The sequence below is a fragment of the Macrobrachium nipponense genome, chromosome 4 (assembly GCF_015104395.2).
Source record: "Macrobrachium nipponense isolate FS-2020 chromosome 4, ASM1510439v2, whole genome shotgun sequence".
NCBI classification, from domain to species: Eukaryota; Metazoa; Arthropoda; class Malacostraca; order Decapoda; family Palaemonidae; genus Macrobrachium; species Macrobrachium nipponense.
This window is the reverse complement of record NC_061100.1, coordinates 114,739,560-114,766,572: the sequence shown is the minus strand read 5'-3', so window position 1 is coordinate 114,766,572 and position 27,013 is coordinate 114,739,560. Positions and strand designations below refer to the sequence as shown.

At 38.2% G+C, this 27,013-nt stretch overlaps 1 protein-coding gene across 1 annotated transcript in view; it reads right to left on the bottom strand.

Annotated features, from left to right (window-relative positions):
- Positions 1-27,013, bottom strand: part of LOC135211489 (uncharacterized) — a 995,645-nt gene that overhangs the window by 846,952 nt on the left and 121,680 nt on the right.

Sequence of the window (27,013 nt, the reverse complement as noted above, 5' to 3'; positions counted from 1 at the left end):
CTCGCACGCCAGTACAAATGACGCTTAAAGCTACATTTTTACGTATTCTATACGAAATGTCATGTAACCGGAAACCACGTGAAAAGTGATTGAAAATGCCAAGGAGCTTTCCCTGAAGTATGCCTGAAGCCGACTGTGCGTGAGCGCAAATACTCACCACTTACGTCGGCAATCCTGTGACGGCGACACTTACTTATGCTTTCATTGAATTTAGTTAATTTAAGGTTATATCAACATACGCACACTAATGTATATATATAGATAGATAGATAGATATATATCATATATATATATATATATATATATATATATATATATATATATATACACGGCCGACATAAGGAAACAAAAGGATTTTTTAAATTTAGACTTCGTCCCAGTGCTGTGGTAATCGATACATAAATTCACGAAGAAAAACTTGCCATGTGGAACCTCTGATCATTTTTCTTCTTTGTAAATGACTCACAAAATTGCATTAAAACAATAGCCTTCATTTACCTACAGGTCTCCAATTCCCAATCAGAAATGCAGGGGAAAAAAATTCCATGTAAAATTGACTTCATGAGAAATTTACATATATTTCTCTGGCAGTGCCGTGTGGTGAAATAATGTAAGGACTTCTCACTCTATATTGTGATATTACTAAGGCACTTCTGGATTATTGCAGCATATCTAGGGACTATTTCCCATATGGCCGTGGAAGGTGTGAGTGCAAATGTATATTTTTTACCTTTCCGCGTTATACACAATATAAATCTTTTTACCGAAAATGCCGGTCGCAAGCAAACCAAAAATTCCTTCGTATTGCGGGAAACAGAACGCACACGGAATTTGCACAAGATCAAATCCATGTGTTATTATTTCTAGGTTTCAGGGAGAAAATTTCTTCGAATAAAAAAAATTGAATTGTTAGGCTTAAAAAACAATGGATTTCGATAGAAAAAAAAAAATACCGTGAAGTGAAAGATGGACAAACTGGAGTATATAAAGGCGATAAAATTCTTCAAATCCAAATTTCACCTAAAAAATCCAACATCATTTACAAACGAATTAAGGAGTCCTCCCTTAAAGAACGCAATATATGCAATATAAATCGACGGCCAAAATTCGAATTTGACCCGTCCCTTGGAGACACAAAGACCTAATAACAGAGAGCCCAGCTTCGAAAAGAAGGAGAGCAAAAAGCAGCAACGAAGCAAATGAAATTGCGAGCGATTCCAGTAATTACACGATTTCGAAGAACTGAAGAGCATTTCATTGTTTTCGCAAATCACATTCCGTAGCTTATCACATTCAAGAGCTGTAACTCCTTGCTTGCTTGCTTGCTTGCTTGCTCTCTCTCTCTCTCTCTCTCTCTCTCTCTCTCTCTAACGAGCAAACGATCCCATCAACACCCCCCCTCCCCCGACAACGGGGTCATCCTACCCCTACCCCCTTCTAAAGACCGTCGTCTCACATTAGGTTTCTGGGACTCTGCAGTCTCGCACGCCAAGAATCGCGATAGTCAAATGAGCAACTAAAGAGAGAGAGAGAGAGAGAGAGAGAGAGAGAGAGAGAGAGAGAGAGAGATTTAAAGCTCTCGCCCGTAGCAAGGAAATTACGGAAGCTTGTTAAAGAACTTACGATGTAATGAAACTGATAATTACAGTGATAATGTCTCTTAATGTTCCTCGGCAGGAAATGCGAGGAACTGCGTTTCTTAAAAAAAGAAGAAGAGGAAGAAGAAGAAAAGGAAATAAATGAAGGGCAAGTTGCGCCTCCTCCGGATAAGGGATCGCAAGAGTTCCTCTCGGCGGCCAGAAATTCTCCGACTCATTTATCGAAGCAAATCTCATTCCCTAAGTGTCATCCTGAGATTCAGTGTCATAAGATTCGATGTCATAGTGTCATCAGCTTTACAGCGTAGAGTTCCCTCTGCTTCCTTTTATGTGGAAAAATTTTGTTCTAGCCAATATTAACCGAGTTATTCCGTAGCAAAGTCATTAATAAAGAGAATAATTCTATTGTCCAATATAATCAATACGCTGGCAATTTATATTTTAATTCAATTTCCCTTTTTCGGTTACGAACTAATTCATTTATGATAAAAATAATAATAGAATTACTGGTGCTAATGACGACAGTGAGTTCATCAATGAATCAAAATCATTCCCTTACGGAAGACAATAGAGAATTTTTTGGGCATTTGATCAAATTAGCGCCGAGTTGCTCCCATCGACACTTTTTGCCGTGGAACCAAAAATGCTGAACGCTCAGCTGTGAAACGATTTGCGCTTCGATTCAAAACTTCCATTTTTATCCTACTCCATCCTCCCCTTTCCCCGGATCTTGGTTTTTTATTGCTCCTCTTTTAAGCTTCTTCCCTCTCGTTCATTTTGGAAAAATCAAATTTCATATACATACATACATACACACACACACACACACACACACACACACACATATATATATATATATATATATATATATATATATATATATATATATATAGTGTGTGCTGTGTGTGTGTGTGTTTGTGTATATATATATATATATATATATATATATATATATTACACACACACACACACACACACACACATATATATATATATATACTATATCATATATATATATAGTAGTATATATATCTATATCTATATAGATATATATATATATATTATATATATATATATATATATATTATATATATATATAAGATATATATATATATATATATATATATATATATATATATATACATGTATATATAGTATATATGTGTTTGTGTATGAAAGTACCAATGCACAAACGACAAACAGGAATATTCAAAAGCAACATAAGAACGTACGAATTGAATATCCGTACGAATAGAAAAACGTGCCGAGGCCAAATAAAGGCTTCAACGAGAGATGGCTAAACCTAGTGAGAGATTACTTAGGTGAAATAGATGAGCAGTGACGCGGAACGAGGGTCGCGATCAGAGGGGAATGGGAATGGAAATTTCAGAAGGGGAAATAAATGGGAATCTGGAATCTGGAATCGGCGCTGATGAACCCGGAAGCACGTCGGCAAAAGAGCAAGTAAACTGATTAACGGGAGACTGATGCGACCTTGCAGGCGGATCTCACGAGGGAGAAAATCATAACTGTCTTGCGCAGAAGGTTAATTAAGCGCAAGTCTTTCCTCGCATCTCACCTAACGCACGCACACACACACCTTCTCCATTGACAGTAGCACCGACGCATCTCCCAGATGTGTACTCAGCCCAATAATTAATACCTTTCCTTGATATTACAAATTACATTGACCATTTTAGTGAAGAACACCTTGATCTCGGTTCGTCACCGGTGTCCAAAGCAAAAAAAAATGCCCCGTTTTTTAAATATTTCGGCAATAAACTTCAAACACAGAAACGCATTTACGTCCATTAATGAAGTAAAATACTTTATAGTTGTTATTCGCTTATTTTTTCGGTACTAGACTTCTTGTACCTCACTCCAGGGCTCAAGTTTATGCTTAGCTCAAATTCTATTTCGTTTGTTTTTTGTTTACCCATCTACTATGAACCGTACCCTGCAAAATCATAGTATAGTTAGATTTTAGAATTTTTGTCTTAAATACTTCTCCCCTGATATGGTAAATGAAAGTCACATCAATAAGCATTATCTAATAGTCAAACTAATCATACCCACTACCAATACACCGCCACAAATCCCGGAAAATATCGCGACAGAGACATCTCGCTGGACCCTGTCTACCTCCAGAGAATAACGTTGTACGTTGAGAAAATCGGTCTTCTTTTACAAAGAACCAACAAAAGGAATCTTTTTCCAAAACCTATTTTTCTCTCTCATTATCTTTTTCGAGGTTTTCTCCTGTTACTCATTTCAATCAAACCTAACTACTCTCAATTTCCTTTCCTGCGCTGAATGACCTCACAGGTCCCAGTGCTTGGCCTTTGGCATAAACTCAATATTCCATTCCATTCCATTCAAGGAATGAAGATTCTTGTGGCTGCCTGAAACAAAAGCCACAACTTTGAATTCCATAAGTAGTGATTCAACAGATTACCAGAGGCTGTAATGTGCCATTGCCTTATAATTTTGTCTGAGTAGCTTTACAAAGAAACATGCACATGCGCTAACTCAAACAAACACACTATATATAAACATAAGTGCACATGAAGCAACTCAGAAAAAAACAGATATAAATTAACAATGTATTATTATTATTATTATTATTATTATTATTATTATTATTATTTTTTTTTTTTTTTTTTTTTTTTTTTTGCTCTATCACAGTCCTCCAATTCGACTGGGTGGTATTTATATAGTGTGGGGTTCCGGGTTGCATCCTGCCTCCTTAGGAGTCCATCACTTTTCTTACTATGTGTGCCGTTTCTAGGATCACACTCTTCTGCATGAGACCTGGAGCTACTTCAGCCTCTAGCTTTTCTAGATTCCTTTTCAGGGATCTTGGGATCGTGCCTAGTGCTCCTATGATTATGGGTACGATTTCCACTGGCATATCCCATATCCTTCTTATTTCTATTTTCAGATCTTGATACTTATCCATTTTTCCCTCTCTTTCTCTCAACTCTGGTGTCCCATGGTATTGCGACATCAATGAGTGATACTTTCTTCTTGACTTTGTCAATCAACGTCACGTCTGGTCTATTTGCACGTATCACCCTATCCGTTCTGATACCATAGTCCCAGAGGATCTTTGCCTGATCGTTTTCTATCACTCCCTCAGGTTGGTGCTCGTACCACTTATTACTGCAAGGTAGCTGATGTTTTCTTGCACAGGCTCCAGTGGAGGGCTTTTGCCACTGAATCATGCCTCTTTTTGTACTGGTTCTGTGCAAGTGCCGGGCATTCACTTGCTATGTGGTTTATGGTTTCATTTTTCGTATTGCACTTCCTACATATGGGAGAGATGTTATTTCCGTCTATCGTACTTTGAATATATCTGGTTCTTAGGGCCTGATCTTGTGTGCCGCTGTTATCATTCCTTCAGTTTCCTTCTTTAGCTCTCCCCTCTGTAGCCATTGCCAATTGTCATCGCTGGCTAGTTCTTTAGTTTGTCTCATGTATTGTCCGTGCATTGGTTTGTTGTGCCAGTCCTCTGTTCTTTCTGTCTTTTCTCTGTCTCTGTATATTCTGGGTCTTCGTCTACTTTTATTAGTCCTTCTTCCCATGCACTCTTTAGCCACTCGTCTTCACTGGTTTTCAGATATTGCCCCAGTGCTCTGTTTTCAATGTTGACGCAGTCCTCTATACTTAGTAGTCCTCTCCCTCCTTCCTTTCGTGTTATGTATAGTCTGTCCGTATTTGCTCTTGGGTGTAGTGCTTTGTGTATTGTCATTTGTTTCCTGGTTTTCTGATCTATGCTGCGGAGTTCTGCCTTCGTCCATTCCACTATTCCTGCGCTGTATCTGATTACTGGCCACTGCCCATGTGTTTGTGGCTTTTATCATATTTCCGGCGTTGAGTTTTTGACTTGAGTATCGCCTTGAGTCTCTGCATATATTCTTTCCTGATCGTGTCCTTCATCTCTTGGTGTTTTATATCTCATCCTTCCATTATTCCCAGGTATTTGTATCCTGTCTCATCTATGTGTTTGATGTTGCTCCCATCTGGTAGCTTTATCCCTTCAGTTCTCGTTACTTTGCCTTTTCGTATGTTGACTAAGGCGCATTTTTCTATTCCAAACTCCATCCTGATGTCCCCAGATACAATCCTTACAGTCTGGATTAGGGTATCTATTTCCTTGATGCTCTTACCATACAGCTTGATGTCGTCCATGAACATCAGATGGTTGATTTTGTTGCCTCTTTTCTTGAGTTGGTACCCGGCATCCATCTTCTGTAGTACTTTTGTCACGGGAATCATGGCTATACGAAGAGTAGTGGGGACAGTGAGTCGCCCTGGAAGATCCCTCTCCTGATATTATTATTATTATTATTATTATTATTATTATTATTATTATTATTCAAAATAAACAAGCATTCCCATGCAACAAGCAGAAGTTGCCATATCTTGCAAAGGAAGCATCCACAGTATATCCATATGTGAAATAAGAGAAAACGAAGATAAAATGTCAAATGAAAAATATGTATATATATGAATACATATAAATTATTTTTAATTTGCCATTTTATCTCCATTTTCTCATATTTCACTGTGGAAGCTTCGTTTGCAAGATAAGGCCACTTCTGCTTGTTACATGGGAATGCTTGGTTTATTCTTAATATAATAATAATAATAATAATAATAATAATAATAATAATAATAATAATAATAATAATAATAATAATCCAAGAAACTAATTTACACCAAGCCATAAGTACTTCACAGAAAACTAGGAGAAAGGTCTATTTATGAATATTATTTGGGGAGAATAATAAGCTCCCACAGAAATTCTTAGAGAATACTAATTGCTTTAACAGGAACAAAAATCGTTATGATGATGGCTTCCCGATAAGCGAGAGGTCATAAAAAGCCTTTTAATCACACGCGGAATGGTTACGATAATTTAGACTCTCTCTCTCTCTCTCTCTCTCTCTCTCTCTCTCTCTCTCTCTCTCTCTCTCTCTCATTAAATGTTTCATCTTCATGTCGTTAGACTTTTTGTCATTTTCAGTTATTGTGGCCCAGTTCAAAGTCCGTTTGCCTGAACACTGAGCACGTCGAAACTTCTAACTAGCAAATATTTAAGGTAAACGTACGCAGGGTTTTCTTCTATAAGGCAAAGATTTGAACCAAGATTCACTGCTTTCTTCTAACGTGAAAAGATTTAAAGTAAAACTATGTAGTGCTTACTTCTAACAGGCAGAGATTTAAGGTTGAAATGTGCAGCGTTTCATTCTAACAGGCAAAGAGTTCAGGTAAATCCATGCAGTGCTTTCTTCTAACAAAGATTTAGGGCAAAAGCCATGCAGTGCTTCCTTATAACAAGCAAAGATTTAAGGCAAAAAAATGCAGCTGCTGCTCTGGCAAGACGGAGTTCACATATAAGCAGTTTACTATAAAAAAAAAAATTCATACTTCAAAAAAGTCACACTCTCACTATTTTCACGAAAGAATTTCAAATTTAAATGAGCCATTCTTCGAATTTCAAAAAGAGAATACTTCACACTTTCGATGAAATCAACAAAGGTTATAAATGAAATCAACAAGGGTTACGGATAATATCACCAAGGATTATGGATGAAAACAGCAAGGGTTACAAATGAAATCAAGGTTAAGGGTGAAATAAACAAGATTATAGATGAAATCAACAAGGGTTGTGGATGAAATCAACAAGGGTTACGGATGAAATCAAGGTTAAGGATAAAATCAACAAGATTATGGATGAAGTCAATACGGGTTGTGGATGAAATCAACAAGGATTACGGATGAAATCAACAAGGGTTACGGATAAAATCAACAAGGGTTTCGGATGAAATCATGGTTAAGGATAAAATCAACAAGATTATGGATGAAGTCAACAAGGGTTGCAGATGAAATCAACAAGGAATACGGATTAAATAAACAAGAATTACAGATGAAATCGACAAGGGTTACGGATGAAATCAACAAGGGTTACGGATGAAATCACGGTTAAGGATAAAATCAACAAGATTATGGATGAAGTCAATACGGGTTGCGGATGAAATCAACAATGATTACGGATGAAATCAACAAGGGTTACGGATCAAATCAACAAGGGTTACGGATGAAATCATGGTTAAGTATAAAATCAACAAGATTATGGATGAAGTCCAAAAGGGTTGCAGATGAAATCAACAAGGAATATGGATTAAATAAACAAGAATTACAGATGAAATCAACAAGGATTACGGATGAAATCAACAAGGATTACGGATGAAATCAACAAGGGTTACGGACGAAATCACGGTTAAGGATAAAATCAGCAAGATTATGGATGAAGTCTACAAGGGTTGTGGATGAAATCAGCAAGGATTACGGATGAAGTCAACAGGGGTTATGGATGAAATCTACAAGGGTTACGGATGAAATCAACAAGGATTACAGATGAAATCAACAAGGATTACAGATGAAATCAACAAGGATTACGGATGAAATCAACAAGGGTTATGGATGAAATCAAGGTTAAGGATGAAATCAACAAAGGTTGTTGATGAAATCAACAAGGGTTATGGAAACTACTCCGCAAATGTCGTCATCTAAAATAGTTGCGTTCCGCAGACAGGCTACTTTGAACGACCAAATTACATTTTCTGAGAACAAACTCTAATCGATGCTTTGGGCATCTCGTACAAGATGCTTCGTGCTTCGAACGGAACAGATACGATGCTTCGAACTACAAAAGAATACCCTCTAGGTACAGTAACTTCCAAAATAAACACTACAAATTTCAGAGGATTTCGTTCTAAATTCACTAACTGGCAACTACAACACGTAGCTGAAAAACTTATTTTTTCTTTTACACTGAAAGCTCTATCAAGCAAAATAAACCTAGCATATGATGCACAAATATCAAATTTATGATACTTATAACAATCATAAGAAAAAATTACGGTAATAGTAATTATTTCAAAGTATAGTAATTACTTCAAACTATAGAAACAAAACAATTTAAAATTTTCGTTCAACACAGGATTACCAACATTACGTATGTATATTTCGAGCAATGTGGAAACAAATATGTAATATCATAGTGATTATAAATTATTTCACCGAAGATGCATAAAACACAATTCAATACGGCTTCACAAAACGGACCGTGAAGGTGCTTCAAAGACTCAAGAAACCACTCTTTTTCAAATGTCAGAGAACAGCTCTTCGATCTTCGCCCAACAGCGCTGTATTCATCTCGCGGTATTAGCAATTAAGCGAGCTAATGACCACATTAATGTTATCGCAGGTGATCATCTGGCGCCTTTATCACACTATATGTTTATGTTATATTAAGTGATTTATAGTGAAACAAAAGCTTACCCTGCAAGAGACAAATAAAACAAGAGACCAACAACGATGAAGGAATACATCAGAGAATGGTGATTGCAATATTAACAATAACAATAATACTACTACTATTAATAATAATACAAATAGTATTCATAACCATAGTCGATCTTACAGCAAAATAATATTCATAATTATAGTCAATGTTAGAGCAAAATACAATATAAGCCGCTCTGAACTATATATGTTTTTCAGTACTTGCTATGGGATTCGGTGATTGTCGTAGTTATTATGTGAATAATGTTGTCTTTACGAGTTATGTATCATGTTGGACATTTGTGTTTTTCTCTCAGGGTTTATATATATGGCTGTTTTTCTAGTTTTCAGTAAAAGAAAACTATTGAGATGGCTATTCGTCTGTCCGTCCGCACTTTTTCTGTCCGCCCTCAGATCTAAAAAAACTACTGAGGCTAGAGGGCTGCAAATTGATATGTTGATCATCCCCCCTACAATCATCAAACATAACAAATTGCAACCCTCTAGCCGCAGGAGTTTTTATTTAATTTAAAGTTAATCTTAGCCATGATCGTGCGTCTGGCAACGCTATAGGATAGGCCACCACCGGCGGGGGGCTGTGGCTGAAAATTTCATGAGCCGTGGCTGGTACAGCAATATACGGTACGTAGAAAATTCTATTGCGCAGAAGAAACTTCGGCGCATTTTTTATCTGTCTTTATTAAAAGTAGAAACTTCGGCGCATTTTTTATCTGTCTTTATTAAAAGTAATGTTTTAATTTCCCCCTTCACACAAACACATTTCCAACGCATTACAATTTTCATTTCTGGAGAATCCTCAGTACTTAATGCCCCCAGAGAGAGATTTACTGACGTAATAAACTGGCGTTATAACGATAAAAGTTTCCGCTGCTGGAGAGAGAGAGAGAGAGAGAGAGAGAGAGAGAGAGAGAGAGAGAGAGAGAGAGAGAGAGAGAGAGAACTTACTCTACTAATTCAAGAAATGTTGTACAGACCTGTGCTGTAATGAATGAAAGTAAAGAAGGATCTGTGGATATAGTGATGAACATTTTCAAGACATTTCCTTTTGTTTTCAGTTTAAACACTACAGGCACTACAGGTTCTATATCATTCATAGGAGAGAGAGAGAGAGAGAGAGAGAGAGAGAGAGAGAGAGAGGAGATTACACAGTACACAGTACTGAACCAGTAATGAATATATGCAAGAGCCTGAAGTATCTCAGGATATAATGATTTATAGTTTCGAGATATTTCTTCTAATTCTAAAAATGAACACTAGAAATTCTATATCACTCATAGCAAAGAGAGAGAGAGAGGAGAGAGAGAGAGAGAGAGAGAGAGAGAGAGAGAGAGAGAATAATGGTACGTATTGAAGGATTACATACATGTTAGTGAGGATTACTTCGTCGAGGTATTCCCTTTTTAATTATAATCTGCACCAGTGGTTCTGAACCTTGTTTGGCCCATACACCCTTTTACCATTATGTCTGAATGTCATGCCCCACATCCGCCCCCCCCCCCCGCCCCCCAACACCCCCCACCGACCCGAAATTGTCTGTCTCAAGAGGCGCATTCCAAATACTTAGCAACAAAATACTAACACAAACACACGAACTAAAGGACAAAATGCCCCCCAAAAAAAAAAATTCGTTTTGACCTTTGAGGACACTTTCAGCCTGTCCATCTATGGTCACAATTCCCCCCTAAGGGAAAAATTCCCCCCCCTTGGTTGGGAACCATTGGCCTTGACGGAATAAGTGATCACGCTCACTCCCTCCTCAGTGACTAAGAACCAGGTGCATAATTCTCAGCTTAAGTCAGCAGAAGTACTATGAGTTTTGAGAAAACGTCCAATGTCTTTTCTTTTCTCGTCCCGGAAGAGTCAGAAACTAATATTCAGAAGGTCATGAAAAAATGCAAAAGCATCCATCGCCTTATAACGTTACTTTCCGATAGTCAGACTCGTTGGGCTTACCATGTTTTCTAAACATTTACCTCTCCATCCCTCGAAACCACGTCTCTTTCTCTCTCTTTTTTCCCATCTTTAATCTGAGAGGGAATTTGACTCACAGATGCAAGGGGGGGGTGGGGGGGGGGCGTGGGGGGCGTGGAGGGAGGGACCAACTCTTAGAGGGGGCGTGGTAATCAAAAGTTCAAGAAGCACTTGTCTATTATCTTCCCGGTATTAATCCGGTATGTGTCCACCTTCGCCACCTCCTTCGAGGTGCTGAAGTAGATTCACATCACCCGTGCATCTGATGTCTAGCCAGTCCCTTACGACGCTTCTGATTGGCTGTTGATAAGCCAATCACAGGGCTGGAAACTCTCAGTCTCTCTCCAGAGTTCACATAAGCAGGATGTCATTTCCACCTCTCCTGAAGGATACTTTTGAAAGACGTATCCCTCAAGAGAGGTGGAACATACATCCTGCCCATGTGAACTCTCTCGAGAGACTTTGAGTTTCCAGCCCTGCCATTGGCTTATCAACAGCCAATCAGGAGCGTCGTAAGGGACTGGCCTAGAAGTTAGATGCACGGGTGATGTGAATCTACTATAGTACTAAACATGGCGGAAGCTCCTTGTGACTCCGTGTTTAGTACTAGCCCTTCCGGGGATCAAGGTAATATATACACATTTCTATGTTGTGTGGTCGACAAATTATATTCACAAACGATATGTTCGTGCGGCCGTCTACTGTACTTAGCATTTGTTTACTCTGGACTTCGACAAAGATGGATGCGTACCCATCTTCCCTAAGAGAGAGAGAGAGAGAGAGAGAGAGGGGGAGAGAGAGAGAGAGAGATTAAAAGCTCCACAATACGAGTGACGGCAAATCTGAATAATGCAAGAACAAACATGAGCAACATGTGCAGCTAAAATATCCTTGGAAATGACACTGCTACATTACGGTGACTATGAACAGCGGCCCATTTGCCACTTCAGTGGGTCGTCTGAAGAGTGAAATGAAGCAGTGGTGGATCTGGTCGGTACGTGAAGAGGTGCACCTAAGGGTGTCACACCAGCTGGCTATTGTGGCGGCGAAGACTTTCAAAGAAATTTGCAATCTCTCCACAAAATCGACTATTAGGATAGAATACACAAATTTGGCCAAAGCCCAATCACTGGGACTTATGAGGCCATTCAGCGCAAAAAATGGGAAATTGACAATATGAAGGTTTGAATGGTGTAACAGGAGAGGGCGAAAGGTCAGATAGAAGAAAGAGAATATGAACGGAGGTACAGCAAAAGGAATGAAAGAGGTTGCAGCTAGGGGCCGAAGGGACGCTGCAAAGACCCTTAAGTAATGCCTAGCGTGCACCACGTGAGGTGCACTGATGGCACTACAACCCCTAAGGGGAAAATCAGCAATTAGTATATTACGACAAATGTTACGAGTCTAGTGTGAGTAAACAAATCTTCTGCGTCTAGTGTGGGTTCACAAAGTAATTTACTGATGGCAACATACTAACGAAAATCTACCTACATCCTTGATCTTACTCGGTTGGGTTAATCGCTATCTGTCAGGACAGGATTAGACAGAATAATTACTCCTCGAGATTCTAACAAGGGTTTACTCGGGGTTCAAGAACATACAGGGATATTTCACAGTAGGAAACCGTGGACTGTAATTTATTATTATTATTTTTTTTTCTTTTCTTTTTTTTTTTTTTGCTCTATCACAGTCCTCCAATTCGACTGGGTGGTTTTTTATAGTGTGGGGTTCCGGGTTGCATCCTGCCTCCTTAGGAGTCCATCACTTTTCTTACTATGTGTGCCGTTTCTAGGATCACACTCTTCTGCTTGAGTCCTGGAGCTACTTCAGCCTCTAGTTTTTCTAGATTCCTTTTCAGGGATCTTGGGATCGTGCCTAGTGCTCCTATGATTATGGGTACGATTTCCACTGGCATATCCCATATCCTTCTTATTTCTATTTTCAGATCTTGATACTTTATCCATTTTTTTTCCCTCTCTTTCTCTTCAACTCTGGTGTCCCATGGTATTGCAACATCAATGAGTGATACTTTCTTCTTGACTTTGTCAATCAACGTCACGTCTGGTCTATTTGCACGTATCACCCTATCCGTTCTGATACCATAGTCCCAGAGGATCTTTGCCTGATCGTTTTCTATCACTCCTTCAGGTTGGTGCTCGTACCACTTATTACTGCAAGGTAGCTGATGTTTCTTGCACAGGCTCCAGTGGAGGGCTTTTGCCACTGAATCATGCCTCTTTTTGTACTGGTTCTGTGCAAGTGCCGGGCATTCACTTGCTATGTGGTTTATGGTTTCATTTTTCGTATTGCATTTCCTACATATGGGAGAGATGTTATTTCCGTCTATCGTTCTTTGAACATATCTGGTTCTTAGGGCCTGATCTTGTGCCGCTGTTATCATTCCTTCAGTTTCCTTCTTGAGCTCTCCCCTCTGTAGCCATTGCCAATTGTCATCGCTGGCTAGTTCTTTATTCTGTCTCATGTATTGTCCGTGCATTGGTTTGTTGTGCCAGTCTTCTGTTCTGTCTTTCTCCTGTCTCTGTATATTTCTGGGTCTTCGTCTACTTTTATTAGTCCTTCGTTCCCATGGCCTCCTTTAGCCGCCACTCGTCTTCACTGGTTTTCAGATATTGCCCCAGTGCTCTGTTCTCGATGTTGACGCAGTCCTCTATACTTAGTAGTCCCCTCCCTCCTTCCTTTTGTGTTATGTATAGTCTGTCCGTATTTGCTCTTGGGTGTATTGCTTTGTGTATTGTCATATGTTTCCTGGTTTTCTGATCTATGCTGCGGAGTTCTGCCTTCGTCCATTCCACTATTCCTGCACTGTATCTGATTACTGTCACTGCCCATGTGTTTATGGCTTTTATCATATTTCCTCCATTGAGTTTTGACTTGAGTATCGCCTTGAGTCTGCATATATTCTTTCCTGATCGTGTCCTTCATCTCTTGGTGTTTTATATCCCCTCCTTCCATTATTCCCAGGTATTTGTATCCTGTCTCATCTATGTGTTTGATGTTGCTCCCATCTGGTAGCTTTATCCCTTCAGTTCTCGTTACTTTGCCTTTTCGTATGTTGACTAAGGCGCATTTTTCTATTCCAAACTCCATCCTGATGTCCCCAGATACAATCCTTACAGTATGGATTAGGGTATCTATTTCCTTGATGCTCTTACCATACAGCTTGATGTCGTCCATGAACATCAGATGGTTGATTCTGTTGCCTCTTTTCTTGAGTTGGTACCCGGCATCCATCTTCTGTAGTACTTTTGTCATGGGAATCATGGCTACTACGAAAAAAAGAGTAGTGGGGGACAATGAGTCGCCCTGGAAGATCCCTCTCCTGATATTAACCTCTGCTAGTCTTATTCCAGAGCTTGTAAGTATTGTATTCCAGTTGCGCATTGTATTTTTGAGGAAGCTGATGGTGTTTTCCTCTGCCCCATATATTTTCAGGCATTCTATTAGCCATGTGTGTGGTATCATGTCGAAGGCTTTCTTATAGTCTATCCATGCCATGCTTAGGTTGGTTTTCCTTCTCCTACTGTTCTTCATTACCATTTTGTCTATCAGGAGCTGGTCTTTTGCGCCCCTACACTTCCTTCTGCAGCCTTTCTGTTGGTGGGGATGGTGTTTGTCCCTCCTCTAGGTAGTTGTATAGCCTATTATTATTATTATTATTTAAATTATTAATTATTATTAATTAATTATTGATTATTATTATTTAATTATTATTATATATTATTATTATTTATTATATTATTATTATAAATGAAAACTGAAATCTACAAGGACTGACTTGTCTAAAACTAATATAGCCACCTAAATTCTCTCACGAAATACTTTTGAAAAACTCAAAATATATTTGAAAAGCAAAACCACGGCGGAATTCATTCCAAATGTTAAATTACATAACATTACGAAAAGGCAGACCCATCACTATTACAGATTAAACCTTTCTTTTCCGGTAGCTATCACGACTGAGGCTATGCGAACGCTCCTGCTCATTCAGGCAAATAGCCCGGACGTTCATATTTTGCTTTCAAGATGTAGAAGTTTGGATCATAATTCCCGTTTTTCATATCAATTTTAAGTATTTTCCTTACACTTAAAGTAACGCGGCGATATTCAAAAATGATAAAACTCCAAATTCACTGAAATCCTTATAATACGACCAGATATCTGATGAACCCTTGTCTCCAACCTACACACACACACACTCAAAGTTCGATGAAACTTTTATAAGAAGGACAAACCTGAAAAAACAGCTTGTCCCAGCACGCACACGTGCATAAACACAAACACACACAATACACATCTACATATTTATACAGATGTAGCCTACTAGAGTTTTTGTTTATGGTAATAGCTCTAGGCTTTTTAGAAAATGATCTGTAAATGTGAATGTCAAGGAAACTTGGATCACTGTAAAATATGTCGAGGAAACTTGAATCACTGTAAAATATGTCAAGGAAAAACTTGGATCACTGTAAAATATGTCGAGGAAACTTGAATCACTGTAAAATATGTCAAGGAAACTTGGATCACTGTAAAATAGTGTCAAGGAAACTTGAATCACTGTAAAATATGTCAAGGAAACTTGGATCACTGTAAAATAGTGTCAAGGAAACTTGGATCACTGTAAAATAGTGTCAAGGAAACTTGGATCACTGTAAAATAGTGTCAAGGAAACTTGGATCACTGTAAAATAGTGTCAAGGAAACTTGGATCACTGTAAAATAGTGTCATCAGAATAGCTGATTTGAGTGTATACTGACATTTGAGAGAGAGAGAGAGAGAGAGAGAGAGAGAGAGAGAGAGAGAGAGAGAGAGAGAGATTAAAAAAGACGAATGAGTGGCCAGCCGTTAATTGTAAATAAACACTTGCATTAGAAACTTCAAACACAACCTTATAACTCTTATTATTTAACAGAAATACATCAAACTGGCTACCAGGATTTTCAACTCTTGTCTGCCATTGTTCTTTGTCCCTTCTCAGCTATTCCCCTTGACATCCACGACAGAATCTGATTTGATATAAATGCGAAAGAACAAAACCATCAAATAACCCTTACATTCAAGCCTAAAGCTTCTCTTACGATCAAATTCATGTTTATAAAAACTGCGAAACAACAGTTTAGCTGCAAAATGAGAACCAAAGTTTCAACGTAAACCATAATGAAATCAAAATTTAATGGCGTAAAATGCATTTTCTTTCCATCCGGTTAACATACACTAAAATAAATGTACTCATTTAAACTTAGGATACCGGGAACGCCCTCCATAATAGTTAGGCTGCCAAAGGATTCTGTCTGGTATATCATAGGCAGAGGGACTGCTCAGGTTCAAGACATTTATTGACACGGAAAATTTTTAATAACAAAGACCCAGTGGCAGCTGCGAATGATATTTCACGTACAAAATGTCCAGTCATTAGCCTGTGACCGTTTCTCTCGTAAGAGTATGTTTGTCTATTTGATTTATTACGGGATGCGCATTCCGAGAATAAAACGTGTTGTAAGAAAACCAAACGAAACTAACGATTTCAATCTCTCTCTCTCTCTCTCTCTCTCTCTCTCTCTCTCTCTCTCTCTCTCTCTCACACACACACACACACAAATACAATACCGAGTAGTTTTCCTTCCAATAATTTGCTATAACAAACAGCAATGTGTTTGCCTGGACCAGCTATTGGAACCAAAGCAAACATCTGCGCTACACAAGAACGTTTCTGCTCAGAAGTCTCTCCTGGGGATCGACCGAAGAAAGAAAAGTCGAGATCGTAAAACAATAATGAAGGGACAGAAAATACACATACAAAACTCCATTCAAAGCTGACCTGTCATTAATTAAACATGAAATGTGGGATAATGAAAGAGGTTCAACATCACTTCCATCTTCTTCCACTGTGCCTCTTTTGAATAAAGCAGATGCAATTAAAGCCAGTTCTTAGATGAGGGACGTTGTAAGCGAACAAAAAAAAGTCTACATCTAACCGCTGATACGAATCTCTCTCTCTCTCTCTCCTCTCTCTCTCTCTCTCTCTCTCTCTCTCTCTCTCTCCGACAGACTAAACACACACACGCCCATATATATATATATATATATATATATATATATATATATATATATATATATATATATATATATATATATAGTGTGCACCCATGCCTGGTATGTATGTATGTATGTTATATATATATATACTATATATATATATATATATATATATATATATATATAGTGCACACAATGCCATGTATGTATGTATGATATGTATGTTGTATGTATGTATATATATATATATATATATATATATATTATATTATATATGTACGTATGTGTGTGTGTTTTGCGTATACATTTCTTCCATATGAACTGCATTCCAAAAATTAAAATTGTCGGTGGAAGCGATCCTAAACTCACTGGAAATTCAGCACGGTTATAAAAAGAAAATGAAATACTTTTTCCTTTGTAACACTAAATGCAAAATTGAAATACTTTCGAAATATACCTCAGGCTCTTTTGCGATACCTAAATTTAATGTACGTAAAAGATAAAGTGGAAATAAATGACAGCACTCATACGTTCATTTCAGATATCCCTCCCTCCCGCCTTCCATACCAAGATTATCAACATCACCAAACCAACAACGTCGGGATTAGGCTCGAAACCTCCCTATTTTGGGGGGGGGGGGGGTGGGGGGGGGGAGTGGTTGAAGGTCAAGCCTCGCCCACCCTTCTCCTTTTTTTATTTTTATAAAAGACGCAAATAAATGATGGCCTGAGAGGCGTTTTAGAAGGATCCTTTGCGGAATACGTCTTTTATTTTCGTCTAGCATTTTTCGCCTTTTATCTTTTGCAAAGAAAAGTTACTATTTTGGTCTAGTATTTCTTGTTTACTTTTAATTTTCTTTACCACATGTTGGTCGTAAGTCAGTAACTTAGGAAGTCATAAATACGCTTAAGATAAAAACATACTACAGTTTCAGGTGAAAGCAGAAGAATCAGAGAGATTCACAAAAGTGAGGCAGAAAGAAAAATTCACCACATTCAGTAGTAGCGGGACGGTGGCTGACATCAAAACAGCGCGAGGAAGTGGATTCTTCTTTTATCTGCAGTGGATCTCATACTGAAGAAGTACTTGCGAAAGTGAAAGCGAAAGTGGAGCGAAAAAAAACGTACACTACAAGTGATAGAAGGCCGTTTTCAAGAACAAGTAAATTTCAGTCGACGGAAACGTTTCGCCGTTAAGAGTTGTTGAGGTTTTCCACATGGAAATCGAGAAATTCGTTAGCAGGAAAAAAAACGAGAATAATTGACTGAAATGGTATTCAGGCAGAAACCATTTTCGAGTACATAGAACTTGAATTAAATAACTGTGACAAAGGAATATAATCTTGTTTTAATATTGCTGTCGATAAGTGGTACAGTGCTTTCATGCACCTTCACAGCGAATCTGAAATGTAATTACTGCTTTAACATAAATAGTTTAAAAGTTTCTTTCCTTTTCTTATTCTATTCACTCGTGAATTGTGCATAATGATTACAAGCATGGGTTCTAACATAAGCGGATGATTAAGATGAGAAAGTAAATAGAGTTGTGGAGGGCTGACCCATGGGCAAAGTTTTTTATATTCTTAATTATTTATCCTTTTCTTTTCGCTAAAGTGCTAGACTGAGGGATGTTACTGAAAACGATCAAAGCAGTAGAAGGGGGAATATATTTTGGGAACACAAGCACAAAAGAAAAGGGGAAGCAACAAAGGTAGAATTAGAAAAATCTGAAAAATTTTTACAGAATAACAGTCGAGCCTAATCTTCAAATGCCTTTTACACAAATTGTCTCTGGTCTACACTTCAGTGCAGGAAAAAAAAGCATTTATGCAATAGCATCAACGCATTCAAACATCGGAAGGGGGTCATCAATAAACTACCTCAAAGGTAAATAGACCACTACATTCCCTTTTAGGGGAACACACACGCACGCATACATACATATATACATACATACATACATACACACACACACATCATATATATATATATATATAATATATATATATATTATATTATATATATATATATATGCAATTCAGCCACTTCGCTGTCATTACGGATTCCATTTGGAAGGAATTTTGAGAAACAACGCCAGAAACTCGATGGGATTATTATTTATATGACCAATGAACCTCTAAATTCCTAAACTTATTTATAGCTCCTAGTTGAATTTGAAGATGTGTGCTTGTGGTCTTCGGTGTTTTAGTCACATGCTTTATTTCTAGTAAATTCCCTTGAAATTGGAAGGTGACCATTTATCCGGTTAAACTGGAACCCTCCACTCCAATTTAATATAAGATATTATTGAAATTTTCCAGAATATTGTATGCGACTTTGAACAGTTTAATCTTATTAAAATGATAAACCATTTTCCTTAGGTAGGCTAACTAGGGATGAGTTTCTGACTGTCAGGCCGATTAGCGTCTTGAATAGATTTGCAGAAAAATTATTATGTATTCTTCGAGTTTATATCTTGAATTAAAGGTCCTGTTCTTCAATCTACATAGACAGTCGTAACAACCACGTTCTTTTTTGTTCTTTTTTCATAATCTTATAGATCCTTCGCGCTTGTTATTTTAATAAATTATATATATAGCATAATATAAACAATAACTATGTATATACATACATACATATACACACACACCCACATATATATATATATATATATATATATATAATATATATATATATATATGATATATATATATATATATAAAACCTTTACCTCATCAATGTCACCATGATTATTACTATCATAATTATTACATAAAAACAATAACATTTGCGAGATAAAGCTAACGAAAACAGACGTCAAACCGTTGCATGAATAATTCAATAAAAAAAACCGTCGCCCTTGAGAAGAGAAAAACAAATCACGCTAATTTATAGAGCATCAATTAATTCCCACCCTGGATCATCGCCCTTCATACGAGTTCAAAATCTCGTAAAAGGATCGAGAGACTAATGCATCGTAAAAGATTACGGATGGATATTCCGTCTTATCATAATGAGGAAAAACATGGGAACTTTATGGCAGACAGAGAGAGAGAGAGAGAGAGAGAGAGAGAGAGAGAGAGAGAGAGAGAGAGAGTAATTTGCTAACGGAGTGAAACAAGTGACAAAATCCCAGAACAGCAATTGTAATTTACGTCATTAAAATCATTTTAAAGATGTAGATGTAATCTTAAGCAGTAGGGTGATCTCCTGTCATCCGTGTGAATAATAACGGTTTCTGTTAAGAGAGAGAGAGAGAGAGAGAGAGAGAGAGAGAGAGAGAGAGAGAGAGAGAGAGAGAGAGAGAGAGAGAGAGAGAGAGAGAGATTTTCTTACGAGTAATATTAACTGGTATCCTTGTCATGCAAAAAGACAGAAATTACATATGAAGCATAAAGAAATCCGCAAATAGATAACTAAAGGCAGATAAGACAGATAAAGTAGAATATTTAGGTCAGCAATGGCAAACGGATAGACAAGCGTTCTGAGATGATCTGGTTGCAAGGTGAGAATTAAAGATGATAAGCAGGCGAACGATGTAGAATTATTTTGAAGCGTCGGGAGTCAAGGAAACACAGGATTGAAGAGATACTGGAAAAGCAAGTAAGCTCCTGGAAGATAGAGATGAAAGATAGACGGTGTGCGAGATTCAACGCACTATTGATACACCGTCCGTGGGGAATAGAATAGAATGTAAGACTTTAGGCCAATGGCCAAGCGCTCGGACCTACGAAGTCATTCAACGCTGAAACAGAAACTGAGAGTAAAACAGGTTTGAAAGGTGTAAGGGGAGCAAAACCTAGGAATTGCCCTAAGAAACAATTGTTGTTAGGGCGGAAAGTAAGATGGAAGAAAGAGAATATGAACGAGGGTACAGTAAAAGGAAATAAAAGGGGGTTGCAGCTGGTCGCAGAAGGACGCTGCTCAGCCCAAATTAGCAAATGATGCATGAAGTATGAATATGGGAATATTTAATGCCACCCCATACTACGGAAAACGGCTTCATAGTGAAAAATTCAATTTTTTCACCACTAAACTGAATCTGTTAACGGTCGGTTGCTCAAGAGCACAACACATTAACCAATCATACCTCACCTGACGAATTCTGATGAACTCCTGAGCAGAGACCATTTATAATAATGTTAGCTTCATCCATCTTCTATAGAAATAAAATCCGAGTGGACCTTTCTTACTTCTCCGCCCCGGGTGAGGGTGAGGTAGGTAAGGGATCAGAAGGTAGGGGAGACATGACACATCCACCTCCTCCTGCAAACCTGTTTGTCCTCCCAGGTGGGGCTGGGTAGGTAAGGGATTGGGAGGTTAGGGGAGACATTACACGCACCCTCCTCCTGCAAACCTGTTTGTCCACCCAGGTGCAGTGGGGTTGGTAAGGGATTGGGGTGGGTAGGGAAGATATGACACATCCACCCTCCTCCTGCAAACCTGTTAGTCCAACCCAGAGGTGGCAGGGTTAGTAGGGAATCGGGAGGGTAAGGGAGACATGAAGGGCAGCGCTGGGTTCCAGCGCATCCAGCTGGTACACCTTCAAAGGCGGCTCAACAACGACCACTATTCACCTCTAATGGAAGACGCTCTCCTGTGCTATTTGGGTATTAAGGTTCTTCCTCTCTCATACTTCTTCGACGCATCTATCCAGCACTTTCTAGGCCTTTCTCTCTTCCTCCCTCTTAATACTTCCTCTCTTCCTCCCTCTTGGCACTTTCTCTCTTCCTCCCTCTTAATACTTTCTCTCTTCCTCCCTCCAAACAATTTCAATTTATGTGTCCCTGACCTACTGCCCTCTATTCTTGCCACATGACTTGATAATCTCAAAACACTGTATTCATCGTTGCACTTACATTAATATTTTCTTCACATACACACACATTATATATATATATATATATATATATATATATATATATATATATATTATAACACACACACACACACACACACATATCTATATATATATATATATATATACTACATACATATATAGGTAGATAGATAGACAGATAAAGTGCAGGATGGTGCAATATAGCAGCAACCATTTACACAGTGTACTGGAGATAAAGAGAGGCCATTCTACCTGAGTGTATTAAAGAGATAGAGAGAGAAAGAGAGAAAGAGAATTCTTCGGCGCTTTTAGGAAGCAAATCTCCAACGAAGATGCGACGCACAATGCTTCGTTCACTTTCCATTTTCAGAGCGTCCAGACACGCTCTTACAAAATCAGCGGACGTACTATTTAGCCCTTATTACACAAAGAGATAATATTACATTTCTTTCCAATTAGGGACGCCGGAAACGAAGAAAAATGATGACAAAATACGAATGATAACGACAGCTTCATTAACTCGAGGAGCGCCCTGTCTTCCCTTCCTAGCAGCAATGTTTCTGCTCCTTTTTTTTATTTATTTTATTTTTGATCATTTTGTGTCGCGTATTTCTCTTATTTCTCCTCTTAATAGGTTATTTTTTTCCTTCCTGGGATATCCTACCCTCCACTTAAGATATCTACCATTATCTTTCGCTTTGACAAAATAGGTGCAAGTGTCTCCGTTATATACTACGTAAAATATTTCCTTTCTGATAATCTTTATAATCTATACCAATAGTTCTGCCTCAAAATAATTCGAAAAATTTATGATGAACTTCTCTTATTGCATGCAACATTCTTACGCAACACAAATATATAAATATATATTTGATAAAGGGCTAGTTTTGAGGTTTTGAGCTTTGCATTCAATATTGGAAGGTTCATTAAGGCTACGAAGTCTATGAGAATCTAAGGCGAAAGAAATTACATTGCACAAAATACCACAAAGAAAAGGGTCCCAAACTTACTACTAAACCGACGATCTTCTATAATGATAAAATAGGAGTGGATCTTTCTTGTTTGTCCGCCCCGGAAGGGGGCGGGGTAGGTAAGGGATCGGGAGGGTATGAGAGACATGACACACCCACCCTCCTCCTGTAAACTTGTTTGTCCGCCCCGTTAGGGCAAAACAGGTAGTGGATCAAAAGAGTAAGGGAACTATGACACAGCCACCCTCCTCCTGTAAAACTGCTTGCCCTAATCTTTCATTTCCTCCTATATTCCACCACTTCCACGTTGCTGCCTCTACTTCCTCCAACCCCCGCACGGAATTCCATGCTGAAAGGCAACGTTAATTATTTGTGTCTTATCAATTCGTCAAGATAAAGAGCAGGCGGGTGTAATATAGCAGCAACCATTACCACAGAGTACTAGAGGGAAGGAAAGGCTATTCTACCTGAGAGAGACGAGAGAGGAGGAGGGAGAGAGACGATAAGACGAGCAGACGCGGAGACGAGAGAGAGAGAGAGAGAGAGAAAACCAAAGCTGCTTTGAAGAACGAACGCTTGTAAGGAGACTGTAAGCATCAGGAGATCGATGTCATTGACTGGTAAAGATCAGAGGTTAAAAAACTGATTTGATGTAACTGCATCATTAGTTAGCCAGCCCGAAGAGAAAAGCACACGCGCACATACACACATTTATCTACAAAAATACATACATTATATATATAGAAAATATAATTTATGAGATAGAGACATCAGTATTAACCCCTATCATGTTATTTACACTTGTATTACTGTGACGTAACTTGCTTGTAAAACTGTGTAACTCTGCTCACCCAACCTTTAAGGTATGTAATCTATGTAATGGCCTCAGAGGTGTCAATGTTTTCTTAGGTAGTTTAAAATCCTACTCATTTTCGCCCTTAACACCTGACATTCGTTTCTTTAGATTTTAAAGGGGTACATAACATTATTCGAATTCTAAAACCATTCATGGTAATTGCCTATCAGCAATAATTTTCGTATATCAGGCCCAGTACAATTTCTATTCATATCAGCTTTTAAACAAAAAATATTACAAAGTACCTGTTGTGAACCATGTCTTCCCAACGGAAAACGGAATTAATGGTGATATCCTCCATATTTCATCGGTGTCAGAAGCAACTGTAAAACAACTGCAGCATTAGGACAATAACACTGAGGAGGAACAACGAAAAAGAGAGAGAGAGAGAGAGAGAGAGAGAGAGAGACTTAGCTTAGTCCCGTGTTCTTCCCAAACGTGCCAGTACCCTAAAAAACAGAGTTCATGATGGCTATTTAATGGCCGATAAAGAAGAACAACATAACAGTCTGAGAGTTATCCTCCATATTTCACCGAAGCCACAGGCAACTGTAAAACAACTGCAGGATTAGAACAATCATACAAAGGCGGAACAACGAGAGCAAAAGCGAGAGAGGAGACAGTATTCCAGAGGGTCATTAAGAGCAAATGAATGTTGGAGGTGAAAACGAAAAAAAGAGACATTCAAGAGTCATCGATAGGGCAATATCACTCGGCGGAGTGGCCTTAATGATACGTACCTCGCCCCCCCCCCCCCCACCCCCAGCCAACCCTAACTCCTTCCGTAGCACATGAAGTCCCACATTATTTTCCTCCCAACTTCAGCCCGACATAAAATGCTTAATGAAATCGCACATCTTTTCCCCTCCTGTAATTAGAGTTACGGTTCCAGTATTATTCGGTGACATAAAACGCTCCCTGATTGTTTGTTTGTCTGCGTGGAGGAGGTTTTGGACAGTCTCTTCATATATGAAGATGAACCGTTATTTTACATTAGTTTTTCATTTGGAATTTCACTAGTGTTCCGTCATCATCCTTCTGTCCATTTTTTTTATGAATTTTTCATTGCTCTTATTACACTTCATCTACAGAATATTTCCCTCAGAGACAACATAATATTTAACGTTAAAATAGTCGGATATTTCACTAAGAATTTACCTACAGGATACTAACGTTTGACAAACCTTTACCGTACATAAATTCTATTTTATTTTTTTACCAAAAACCAAGCAAATGTTGAAGCTTTTCTACTACTATACGGTTGCACTCACACGAATAAAAAGTAGAAAAATAAAGGCGAGGAAGAAAAGAAAGCTTTAAAAAAACTTCTAAATAGAATCTAAACGTAATGGTGATGAAAATCCGAGTGGATATTTCTTTTTCACATAAATACATAGTTCATAGTTTTATTTACACCACACCTGTCCTAGCAACAAGATCCTTTCCTCTTGGTTACCACAATAATAATAATAATAATAATAATAATAATAATAATAATAATAATAATAATAATAATAATAATAATAATAATAATAATAAAAAGATAAGAAAAAAAGAAAAAATGTACAAGTATCAAGACCTGAACATATAAATAAGAAGGATATGGGATATGCCAGTGGAAATCGTACGCACAATTTCATAGGACTACTAGGCACGATCCCATGATCCTTGAAAAGGAACCTGGAAAAACTAAATGCTGAACTAGCTACAAGACCCATGCAGAAGAGTGTGCTCCTGGAAACAGCGCACATATTAAGAAAATTGATGGACTCCAAAGGCGGCAGGATGCAACCCTAAACCCTACACTATAAAAACCACCCAGTCGAACAGGAACTGTGATAGACCACAAATAATAATAATAATAATAATAATAATAATAATAATAATAATAATAATAATAATAATAATAATAATAATAGACCAGAAAACGAGGAAACATATGACAATACACAAAGCACTACATCCAAGAGCAAATACAGACAGACTATACATAACACGAAAGGAAGGAGGGAGGGGACTACTAAGCACAGAGGACTGCGTCAACATCGAGAACAGAGCACTGAGGCAATATCTGAAAACCAGTGAAGACGAGTGTCTCAAGAGTCACAACAAACCAATGCACGGACAATACATGAGACAAAATAAAGAACTAGCCAGCGATGACACATGGCAATGGCTACTGAGGGGAGAGCTCAAGAAGGAAACTGAAGGAATGATAACAGCGGCACAAGATCAGGCCCTAAGAACCAGATATGTTCAAAGAACGATAAATGGAAATAACATCTCCCATATGTAGGAAGTGCAATACGAAAAATGAAATCATAAACCACATAGCAAGCGAATGTCCGGCACTTGCACAGAACCAGTACAAAAAGAGGCATGATTCAGTGGCAAAAGCCCTCCACTGGAACCTGTGCAAGAAACACCAGCTACCTTACAGTAATAAGTGGTACGAGCACCGACCTGAAGGCGTGATAGAAAACGATCAGGCAAAGATCCTCTGGGACTATGGCATCAGAACAGATAGGGCGATACGTGCAAATAGACTAGACGTGACGTTGATTGACAAAATCAAGAAGAAAGTATCGATCACTGATGTTGCAATGCCATGGGACACTAGAGTTGAAGAGAAAGAAAGAGAAAAAATGGATAAGTATCAAGACCTGAAAATAGAAATAAGGATATGAGATATGCCAGTGGAAATTGTACCCATAATCATAGGAACACTAGGCACGATCCCAAGATCTCTGAAAAAGAATCTGGAAACCTAAAGGCTGAAGTAGCTCCAGGACTCTTGCAGAAGAGTGTGATCCTAGAAACGGCGCACATAGTAAGAAAAGTGATGGACTCCTAAGGAGGCAGGATGCAACCCGGAACCCCACACTATAAATAACACCCAGTCGAATTGGAGGACTGTGATAGACCAAAAAAAAAATAATAATAATAACTGTTATATACATAAAACATTCACCACATATTTGACTAAAATGAAAATGTTAAAACGAACCTTGCACGTTATCTCAAAGTGATGCAATTATTATGGTGAAATTTTAAACTTTGCACAATAAAAAGAATGATCTTACATAATAGCATACCAAACCCGCCCAGATACAGACGTGTGCGTGGATCCAGGATTGTAAAGACTACCTCAAATACTGTAACTATAATCTTAAAAAGCACCTGTCACAAAAAATAATGGTCTCATATTTTCGGAGAATAGAGACAATGGAAATGAACCTGAACACATATATAAGGACGGGTCTTTGGATGAGGGAAAAATGTTTGTATATAAGGACGGGTCTTTGGATGAGGGAAAAATGTTTGTATATAAGGACGGGTCTTTGGATGAG